At 37.0% G+C, this 12500-nt stretch overlaps 1 protein-coding gene and 1 pseudogene across 2 annotated transcripts in view; both read right to left on the bottom strand.

Moving 5' to 3' along the window:
• LOC106875962 (prostaglandin E2 receptor EP3 subtype) overlaps positions 1-12500 on the bottom strand; it is a 67572-nt gene that overhangs the window by 31212 nt on the left and 23860 nt on the right. The gene's annotated exons all lie outside the window — the stretch shown is intronic.
• LOC128249338 (U6 spliceosomal RNA) lies at positions 4189-4289 on the bottom strand (annotated as a pseudogene).

Below are 12500 nucleotides of genomic sequence, written 5' to 3'. Positions count from 1 at the left end.
TATATATAGAAGGATTAGTGTAAAATTTGAATGTTCCATAACTTAAATATTCCTTTAACTGATACCAGACATCAATCTTTTATTGATATTAGCTAAAGAAGTAAATATATAATTTTTAGTCCAATATATTTTGAATTATTATACTTATTCGTTTTCTCTCTCTTCCTTTCTCTAATTCTTTTTTCTCCCCTTCTCTCGCTTTCGTTTTATTCTCTCTCATCCTTTCTCTAATTCTTTTTTCTCCCCTTCACCGTTTTCTATCTGTCTCTCTCTTTCTTTCTCTCTCTCCCTCTTCCTCCTTTACTCTCTCTCGTTACTCACACGTGACCATCGTCCATCTTTCTTTTCCTTCAGTCTGTCCCCTCTCCTATCTTTTCTCTTGTCAAAATATATTCCCCCAGCGTTCGCTACCTTACCTCGTCTCGCCTAACGGCCCTCCATTTTTCTTTTCGTTTGGCTTGTTGTATGTCTCCACTGTCCTGTTTTTGTTACCAACTTTGACCCTCCGCAAATCCCAAATTCTATTTTAGTTCGCCGGAACAACTGTTTTTTCGAAGCCTCATATTGTCGTTAATTGCTCGAAATGCGGAGTAGATTAACAGCCGACAACTGATGAAGGGTCGTTCTTTATGTTACTTGTCTTGTTTTCTATTTATTTCTCTCGTTGTTCGCATACCTAAGTTTGCGTTCGTATTTCATGTTGTTTTCATATGTCATGTTGTTTACCCATATATGCATATAGATATACATATATGTAAGTATATACATATATGTATGTATTTATGCATATATATATATATATATATATATATATATATATATATATATATATATATATATATAGTATTTATATTATTATATGATTGAACGCCACGCATCCATTTCCAAGTAAATTTATCTATCTACCTATCTATCTATCTATCTATCTATTTATCTATCTATCTATCTATCTATCTATCTATCTATCTATATATATATATATATATATATATATATATATATATATATATATATATATATATATATATATATATATATAAAGGCGGTGCTCCAGCATGGCCACAGTCAATTGACTGAAACAAGTAAAAGAGTAAAAGAGTATATATACAATGTAACCTCGTGGGCATCGGTGCCATTTTCCTCTTCCTCCGTTTTTCCATTCTCCGAACTTTCTGTCTTTCCGTCGAAGGGCTCCGCCCGAAACGTCATACTCTCTCTCCTTCCTTTCCCGAGCGTCCAATAACACTATCCGTATCACGTCCTCACTTTGTTGTTTTTTTGTTATTGTTTTTTGTGGTTTTTTGAACTTATATATATATATATATATATATAGATATATATATATATATATATATATATATATATATATATATATATATATATATATATATATACATATATATACATACATATATTTATGTGTGTGTATGCATTTACATATATATTTCCCTTGTTTCAATCATTAGACTGCGGCCATACTGGGGCACTGCCTTGCGGAATGAGTCTATCCCAGTACTTTTTTAAAGTCTAGTACTTATTCTCTCAGTCACTACTAAATTACCGGGATGTAAACACACCAACACCGGTTGACAACCTGTGATGGGGAACAAGCACACACACACACACACACACACGACGGACCTTTTTCAGTTTCCGTCTACCAAATCCACTCACAAAGCTTTGATTGGCCCCAGGCTACAGTAGAAGATACTTATCTACAGAGTCTTGCACAGTGGGACTGATCTTGGAAACACATGGCAAACCTATTACCACACGGCCACGCCTATATATGCATGAATATGTGTGTGTGTGTGTGTGTGTGTGTGTGTGTGTGTGAGTGTTGCACGTGCATGTACATTTACAGGTGGTGCTATTAAGTTAGACATGACTCGGGCCAATTCTGGCCGTGTGTGTGTGTGTGTGTGTGTGTGTGTGTGTGTGTGTGTGTGTGTGTGTGTGTGTGTGTGTGTTTGTGTGTGTATCTACGTATACATGTATGTAGACATATACGTATAGACACACATACACACACACACACACACACATATACAGTACTTTCCCACGAAGATTTGTGTAACCCCAACTCAAACTCACCAAATATTTCACTCACGTCCCTGTTTATTACATTACGTGACCCATTTCTGAATGATGTAAGGATGACGTCTTTTCAACCCACAGACATCCCTTAAACATAAAGAAGCGAGGGGGGAAAAAGGGAAGCTGGATTTCAATATATTTCTGCTTTCTCCCCGTCTTTTTATATATTTAACAAGAGGGAATATTTCTAAATATAGAAGAGTATAAATATGAATATTTAGATTTATGGTAGGTCTGTCATTAGCCTCAGTAACTTTTCAAAATTTCACGAGTGCTGTTGATTACGTAACACACACACATAATGTATGTGTGTGTCTAGATAGATATATATACATATACATGGTATACATATAAATAAATATCCATTTAGCCATGCATACATACATCCTAAGCATTCATCTATCTATCTATCTTTCTATCTATCCATCCATCACTAGCGTAGCTAGAGGGAGACAGAGAGGGGGTGATCCGCCCCATGCCGCACTTTTATGGGAGCGGCACTACTTTTGGGTCCCCTGTAGGCAGGGTGCGGGAGCAGTAAACTGAAGGGCCGCCCTGGGCGCACACACTCTAACTAAGCTAGTGCCATCCATCCATCCATCCATCCATCCATCCATCCATCCATCCGTCCATCCATCCATCCATCCGTCCACCCGTCCATCTGTCTGTTTGTCTGCCTCATATCTATCTCTGTATATATATATCCATATATCAAGGTGGTACTCTAGCATGACCGCACTCCAAGACTGAAGCGGAAGAAAAATAATATACATACATACATACATACATACATACATACATACATACATACGTGCATGCATACATACATACATAGAGGGGGAGAGAGAAAGGTGGGGAGAGAGAAAGAGAGGTAAAGAGATATAGGCAGATGGATATGCAGATCGATCGATCGATTATTCGTTATATAGATGAAGACGCACAGACAGATGGACAGATGAATGAACATAGTAAGAGCCGCATATATGGAAATACGTCAATCTTTATGTTTATATTAATAATTCAATCATTTAAAATTTAATATAAATATTACTAACATATGTATACATGGATACAGGATGTGTAAACCGGTTATAAAGTAAATAGAGACATCCAAGCATAAACCCAGACTGTTTCTCACACACACGCAGACACACACGCGCGCACACACACACATTCACGCGCACGCACGCGCATACATATGTACTCACTTTCATACACGCATTAGTTCGCGCCAACACGCATTGATATAATGTATACCATATGCATACAGTTTACCTCTCGTGTACGTACGTAATTGCATATAATCAGATAAGCGCAACTATGAAGTATATTTACAAATTTACTCATTAACCAACAGGACTGGGCGAAGTTAATACACAAGGAGAAACATATATATATATATATATATATCTGCAAAGATATAAGAAAAAACTGCTACGTTTGGTGCTAGTATAACGAAAACAGTCGAAATGTTTGGTGTATCAAAAAGTACTGTCTCGAAAGTAATGACTGCCTTTGAGAAAGAGGGAAAAACCTCCTCGTCGAAACAAAACTCCGGAAGAAAATCAAAACTTTCAGATAGGGACTGTCGGACTCTTACACGAATTGTTAGAAAGGATCACAAAAGTACAGCTCCCAAAATTACCACCTCGAGAACCCAGTTCCCACAAAAACTGTTCGTCGGGAGCTTCACAAAGCCGGATTTCATAGGAGGGCTGCAATCAGAAAAGAACTACTTTCAAAAACAAACTTTGCAAAGCGTTTAGAGTGAAGTAAAAACCTATAGAATTGGTCCCTAGAGCAATGGAAGAATGTTATTTTCTCGGACGAGTCATCCTTAACCTTATTTCCGACCACCGGCCGAGTATACGTGTCGAGACAGCCAAAAGAAGCATCTGACCCAGACGGGAAAGTGAGAAAGTCTTTTACGTTTCGAGCCTACGCTCTTCAACAGAAGGGATTATAAGGAAATAAACAGAGAGAATTAAAAAAAACTTGCAGATTTAGCTATATATATAGCTATATATATTCTTTTGTTCTTTTACTTGTTTCAGTCATTTAACTGCGGCCATGCTGGAACGCCGCCTTTAGAAAAATATGCAACGCTTCACGAATTCACGTGTCATCATTGCGCAGGGACCATGTTAATCTTCTCTGTATCGCAGTCTGCGATATACACTTTGCTTGGATATTTACCACTTCTGAGGTTCCACTCGCTATGAAACATATGTTGCCGAAAGGCATTACTGTACAATAATGCCTCACGCTAAGAGGGACTCCAAAAGTCAAAACTACCATAAGCACATTTGTACCGATCGCGAAGGAATGCAACTTTCAAAGCTAACCTCCTAAAAACATTTAACTTAACGGTAAACCAATGATCTCATAATCAATGCAGTAATCTGCATCTTTTATTCATCAGTACACGTATGGTAAAGACACATAAAAATAAAAAATCAACATAACCCGAGGAGCATAGTACATAGACGATTGTTTATCCGATTGTTTAGCGCGAGGCAATATTGTATAGTAATGCCCTTATATAAATTAAATATATTTATGGGGGAAAATGTTTTTTTTTTTTTCCTTATGAGGTTTTTTCACGCTAACTACTTGATAAATTCTTATAAAGTTTTTATCCTAATATTATATTATATATATATATATATATATATATATATATATATATATATATATATATATATATATTGTTGTACTTGGGGATGGTCATATTGCCAGTTTAGCCAATAAAAACACACGCACTGTATATTTGGTGTTAATTTGCTTCAGCTTTATATTACATTAATCTTAATCTTATTTCGGCCAGAGTTCTTTCGTCACACTTCTGTGACCTCATCAGTGGTCCTTTGTTTCCTTCCTTCCTATGTGTGTCTCACCTTGCTAAATATCAGCCATTTTGTATTCTGTATTCCTATTGTATGTGTCTACGCATGCGTGTCTTTCAATGTGTCTGTGTCTTTTGTAAGTGCATGTGTGTATGGGGAGTGTCTGTATCACATATATATATACATACATATATATATATATATATATATATATATATATATATATATATATATATATATATATATATATATATATATATATATATATATATATAAGAAATAATTGAGAATCAGTTCTATTAGGTACTTAAGTTGAAGCACCAAGTCAGTCCGGTATTATTCGCACAGCTCGAAGTATGGTGAATAAAGTCAAAATAAGCAACAGGATATCAAGAACGGATGCAGTACGACCTTTTCAAGCGGCTCCGTTTAATTGAACAATACAATCATTACATCAATTTAAATGCAAGGCTATGATCAGCTGCAGTAATGAATAAATAGAATTTTAATCAGTCGGACACATTAATATCATTTTACTCAAATACTTTCACAGAGCGCGAAGATATTCTTAGCTAGAATAGCGACAACATGGATTTCTTTCATCTTCGTGATTGTTCAATTAAATGGATCGCTTCAAACGGTCGTACTACATGACTTCTTGATATCCTGTTGCTTAAGTATATATATATATATATATGTATGTATATATATATGTATATATATGTATATATATATGTATATATATTCCTGCAGCAGGAATTGGACTCAGTTTACAGATGGGCTGAGGACAATAATATGCAGTTTAATGCTGAAAAATTCCAAGCCCTGCGCTACCAACGTCCAAAACTGAATATGAAACTTACAGAGTACACTGGTCCACAGGGAATTTCAATCCCAGAGCCTAAATCAGTGAGAGACCTGGGTATCGACATGAGTGATGATACCTCTTTCCAAGTGCACATTACCAGAATGGCAACAAAGTGCAGACGATTGGCTGGATGGATCCTGAGAACATTCAGAACCAGAGATAAAGAAACCATGATGATCCTCTGGATGACATTCGTCCTCAGCCGCCTGGATTACTGCTCACAGCTGTGGTCACCCACCAGTCTGAAATTAACAGCAGACCTTGAAGCAATCCAGAGGAGATTCACAAAGAAGATTGTCTCTTTGCAACTGCTCAGCTACTGGGAAAGGCTGAAACAGCTAAGACTCTACTCCCTGGAGAGAAGGCGGGAGAGGTATGCAGTAATATACATCTGGAAGATCCGGGAAGGAATTGTGCCAAATTTTAGCATTGAAAGCTACACCAATGCCAGAACGGGACGACACTGCATGGTGCCAAAGATCCCAGCAATGCCATCGCGCTTCAGGACCAGTTACTGCAACAGCTTGGGATTCAGGGGCCCACATCTTTTTAATATTCTCCCAAAGAGCCTGAGGAATCTGCACAAAGTAGATGTAGGAGTTTTTAAATCAAAGCTGGACCTCTTCCTATCGAGAGTCCCAGATGGACCTACCTCGCGGCAGGAGGTGCAAATGAGGGTTGCTAAATCAAACTCCATTCTTCACCAAGTGCCACATATTGTAAGAGGCTCCCTGTAATAACAGTGTAGCAACACGGTGGTGCATCAGCATGGCCGCAGCTCTAAGCTGAAACTTAAAAAGAAATATATATATATATATATATATATATATATATATATATATATATATATATATATATATATATATATATATATATATATATATATATATATATGTATGTATGTATGTATATAAAAGAAATAATTGAGAATCAGTTGAATTAGGTACTTAAGTTGAAGCACCAAGTCAGTCCGGTATTATCCGCACAGCTCGAAGTATGGTCAATGACATCAAAATAAGCAACAGGATATCAATAAGTGATGCAGTACGCAAGAAGTGATACATATATATACATACGTACATACATACACACACACACACACATATATATATATATATGTATAGGTGTGTGTGTGTATGTGTATAAACGCTCACACACGCATAGACCAATGTATTTATGTTTGTATGATTATATCAAGGCGGAGTTGGTTGACACCATATTGGTATTGTTGTGGAACATGAACATATACACCCAAATACAAATATATTCCCCTCCCTCGCTTATATATATATATATATATATATATATATATATATATAAAAGATAAACAAGAGTGAAAAACTACAGAAGGCTTGTGTTACATGGTTAAAGTATATATTAAAATCGTTATGTTAGAAAAATGTTATAACATTTTGAGTATAGAAACATTGTATTTGGAGAAATAACCGGTTTCGTATTTTCTTTTCAAATTTCTCTACTTGTATTGTGACATGTCTTCGCTCCGGTGTATATATATATATATATATATATATATATATATATATATATATATATATATATATATATATATATATACAGAGAGAAAAAAAGAGAGAGAGAGAGAGAGAGAGAGAGACATATATATACATGAATACACACACACGCATATATATATGTGTGTGTGTGTTTGTGTTGTTTCGAGCGCATGTGTCCAGAAAGCATGTATGTATGAATGTGTGTGTGTGAGTGTGTGTGTGTGTGTGTGTGTGTGTGTGTGTACTTGCGCGCGCGCACACACATACTCCCATATCATTTTGCACCGAGGTCGTGACGTAGTAAAGTCTGTCAAAAAATCTCAAACTGATCTGTACCTCTTTTGATCCCGTTTATATCTCGTTATTTGACTTTTATGCCTACATAATGTTTAACTTGGATCGTGCACACCCAGTTAGAGTACGTATTTACACGATATTACACAGTTAGATAACGTGTACCCGTATAGATATTGTATACCCACTCACACAACCAGACTTTTTGCCGCTCTTGTATGAGTAAATGCGTATGTGTGTGTGTGTGTGTGAGCGTGAAAGAGAGAGAGAGAGAGAGAGAGAGAGAGAGAGAGAGAGAGAGAGAGAGAGAGAGAGAGAGAGAGAGAGAGAGAGAGAGAGAAAATGAGAGAAGAGAGATATGCCCGTCCAAAATGTGTGTCATATCTTTATAGAAAAAATATTTTCTTGTATAAAAATATTTCAAATGCTTACAGTAATTTAAGTCAATTGAATATAATCTCCATGTACGCTACTTAAGAACGGTAAATTCCGACATTTTACTCTTTTTTTACAATGATGTTTTTATATGCGTCTGAATTTCTTCCTTGATTTTAAACATTTTTTGTTTTTTAATTGAAAACGAGGTTAAAACTTTTATCTTCTTGGTTAAAGAAAGAGATGAACATTGGCACGATGCTAGATCAGGGTTACGTGCTGGCTGTGAAGAATTGGGGAAATGATTTTAATGAATGATGTTGGTGCAAATACGATTTCTATGTGGGCTGATATATTCTTGTAGTGAAACCAAATTTAATTTGATAGTTCCCTCGTAGTTTCCAGTTGTGCGCTGCGCTTTAAATTGTTAATCGCTGTTATATAGCTTAGAGCGTTCACAATCTCATTTTTATTGTGTTATTCAGTAATAATGATGCCTCTAAGATCATTAAAGTACGCATACAATCATCTTTAATTGGATTTGTCATTGAATCATCGGGAATTGGAGAACCTTAAATTGCTTGTTTGTTTCTTGGGTCGTTACCATAAAGACACAATAATTCTTATAGAATGATTTTTAAGGATCACTGGAAAAAATAGTTTTGAGGTTGTCGCACAACTTAACACATTTTTTCAATAAATATTCCTTGATGGCCGATGAGTGCATCTCTAACTAATCTTATTCATATTCAGATGTTTATGAAACGTTTGTGGAACAAAACCTTTGGTTATGTTCAGCTCAGATGCGATTCTTCTATTTGTTGTTTTTAGTACTATGGTTCATAGGTAGTCCGCCCAACGAGGAGACACAGTTCATAGAACCATCTCCCTTGATATGACATATAATCACCTACATCAAAGTCATGTTGCACAACTACATGGGATGAATCGTGTGGTGCACAGTGTGAAAATCTGAACATATTGCACTTTATTCACTGTCCAGTTTATTCCTGTACACTCGTAGATTCTTGTGATGGTCAAGCTAGAGATGAATAAGATGTCCTCTATCGGAGAACGACAGTTGCAGTTCCTTGCACTTATTAGTGGTGTGTATCCCAACATAGATTTAGGATCCGGTGAAACCATTCATGTTGCATCTATCGCTATGTGTATCCGTTCCGTATGATTATTTAGGCCGAGTAGGATAGACAGTGTTTCTAAGATGTTGTTGTTGAATTCTTAGTTATTATATATCCCCCTTGGTTCGTTTTGGAGGTGATTTTCACGTAGTGGTGCTTGGACCTGTGGTGGTTGAAGCACTTGCAACAATAAATTGTTCCCCACCCCATCCACATATTTAGGTGTTTCTTTTTTCAATTTTTGTATTTCTATTTCTTTTTTCTATTTCGCTGTCTACGTGGTTTGTGAGTGTAAGCTGTGCATTAACCTGTGACCATATACGGTACAGTATTTCATTTTCTTCGTAGTTAAGTATTATGTCATTTATGCGAGTTGCAATTTCTGGGTTGTATTTAACTCTTAGTATTTCTTTCTTTTGTCTCTCTCACTTTCTCTCTCATTTTTCTCTGTATGTGTACGCGCGCGCGTACGTGTGTGTGTATTTAGTATAAGTCGTTGAAGGCTGAATGCGTTTGTGATCTTTCTCGGTGTGGCTGGTAAAAAGAGAAGCAGTGAACTTGAAAAGCAATACTTTACGCCTTGTTGTGGAGTCAGGTTTCTACGTGGTTTATGTAGGCTTCGAGAATTTTTTCGGGAAGTGTGTGGACCATAGCGAGAGTACAAACACATGACGTCATCTGCGTCTTAAGCTGTCTGCATGATCGTGAAGTGTCTAGTTCGTGCAGATACAGGTTGAATAAGAGTGGGTGAGAGACGGAGCCTTGTGGTACTGCTTTCTGGAAATTGCAGACCCTAGCAGTATTTTTCTACAAAATCTTGGCAACTAGGCATTAGTTTTCTATTCTGTATTATGTGATATCCCTTAGGGTTGAGTATTTTTTGTGTGAGTGAAAAAAATAAAAGAATGCGATTGAACACTTTTATCCTTTTCCTCTTTTATTTGTTTCAGTCATTTGACTATGGCCATGCTGGAGCACTGCCTTTTGTCGAGCAAATCGACCCCAGTATTTATTCTTTGTAAGCCTAGTACTTACAATCTATCGGTGTCTTTTGCCGAACCGCCAAGTTACGGGGACGTAAGCACACCAACATGCGAGAAGGATCTCCTCACACTCACTAGCGTCAACAGATGCTGGTGTGTTGAGTGATTCATTTGGATTCCTTTTCTGAGGATATGGCTTAGTGATTTCGGTGTATGTGGATTTGTCTGGTCCTTAGGCTTTTGAATTTCTTTTTGATTTTTTTTTGTTTTTTGTTTTTAACATTTCCTTATTGGTTTCGAAATGTCCGATAGGCGGAAGCGGTCAAAAAGCTGATGGTACTTATTTTCCGTTGTGTTCTAGTGTTTTTTGTTTGTTATTTTGAAGACCGACCTTAGGCAAATATCTGTTAAGGGTTTTGTTTGGTGTTACAATGAAGGTGCATTATTTGACGTACTGTTATTATGACGAAGAGTGTATTGTTGTTGCTGTTGTTGTTGTTCTTGTTGCTGCTGTTGTTGATGGTACTAATTAATTCATATAACGCTTTATTGTTAGTTTTGGGTTTATGTTAAGTACAAATATTTACTGTTTTTTGCGTTCTGCTGTTTATTATATTATTTTATTACCTTTGTTTAGTTAACTGATGCTGATTTTTTCTCAATTGTGTGTGATTTTAGTGTACTAAGTTTAGAGGAAGTTGTTAACTTGAACTATTGGTGTTTATAATCTTTTTATGAACGAAACAAATAACAAAGAAAAACAAAGAGAGCATAGAGCGGAAAACAATATACTCTCCTCCTCAAAACCCCACCTCAAAAACACAATACACACATACAACTGGATACATCAAAGAAACAAGTTATTCAGTAGAATCGTCTTCAGCCACAGTGACGCCTCCAATGTGGTCACAGAAACGACTTCGTGCCGGTATCAGGTGCCCATTCCGCATATCATGTCAACGACTGCAAGAATCAGTGAGTCCTTACGACTGCAGGGCGGCCGGCTGGTCAGTACTCAGCCGATGCTACTAATACAGCAGTCAAAGGGATTCATATTCTTTTCTACTCTAGGCACAAGGCCCGAAATTTTTGGGGAGGAGGACAGTCGATCAGATCGACTCCAGTACGAAACCGGTACTTAATTTATCGGCCCCGAAAGGATGAAAGGCAAAGTCGACCTCGGCGGAATTTGAACTCAGAACATAAAGACAGACGAAGTACAACTAAGCATATCGCCCAGTGCGCTAACGCTTCTGCCAGCTCACTGCCTTCAAAGTGATTCATATTAAGAAAACTAGAAAGTCACATGATGTTGGGAATCATGATCCCGAGGTACTCCCAAGTCTTACGGGATATAAAGTGCCATTTTTGTATCACGTATGGCATTTGTACAATGTACTCGTGCGCCACACATCTGATAAAAAACCCTGCTGTCTTGAGATGTTTGATGGTGGCCGTCACCGCTCAACTAGGGTTTTCATCCGTGACATCCAGGAGCTACTCTAGGAATTTCACTATCGTTACGATGTTTGTCCTTTGAGATTATTTTTCATTCTTGGTCACCTCCCTAACAAAGGCTTCCAGCGCATGCCCGACTATGAAAATGAAGGGCCCCGTCACCTTCGAGAAGCGGGCGATAACCAAATCGCTCACTGTTTGGCGAACACGACGAGCCGCTTCATTTCTTTTGTCAGACTGGAATCTGTTATCGCTACATCTGAAAGAAAAATGAGAAAAGTTAAATTTGGCGCATTTCACATAAAATAACCTCTGATCATATCCCATTTACGACGTACCAGATATATATATATATATATATAATATGTGTGTGTGTGTGTGTGCTTGTGTATCTATTTGTGCGCGTGTTATTTCTTTACTACCCACAAGGGGCTACACACAGAGGGGACAAACAAAGACAGACAAACGGATTAAGTCGATTATATCGACTCCAGTGCGTAACTGGTACTTATTTAATCGACCTCGAAAGGATGAAAGGCAAAGTCGACCTCGGTGGAATTTGAACTCAGAACGTAGCGGCAGACGAAATACCGCTAAGCATTTCGCCCGGCGTGCTAACGTTTCTGCCAGCTCTCGTGTGTGTAAGTGTGCATCATTGCCTGTGCTTGTCCCCCACCACTGCTTGACAGACGGTGTTGGTGTGTTTGCGTCCCCATAACCTCGCGGTTCGGCAAAAAGTACCGATAGAATAAGTATCAGGCTTAAAAAATAAGTACTGGCATCGATTCATTCGACAAAAAATTATATATGTATATGTATGTATGTGTGTGTGTATATATATATATATATATATATATATATATATATATATATATATATATATATATATATATATATATATATATATATATATATATATATATATA

The sequence above is a fragment of the Octopus bimaculoides genome, chromosome 13, assembly GCF_046866305.1.
Source record: "Octopus bimaculoides isolate indiv1 chromosome 13, ASM4686630v1, whole genome shotgun sequence".
In the NCBI taxonomy this organism is placed as follows: Eukaryota; Metazoa; Mollusca; class Cephalopoda; order Octopoda; family Octopodidae; genus Octopus; species Octopus bimaculoides.
Note: the sequence above shows the minus strand (reverse complement) of the source record. Positions and strands in the feature narration are given on the sequence as shown.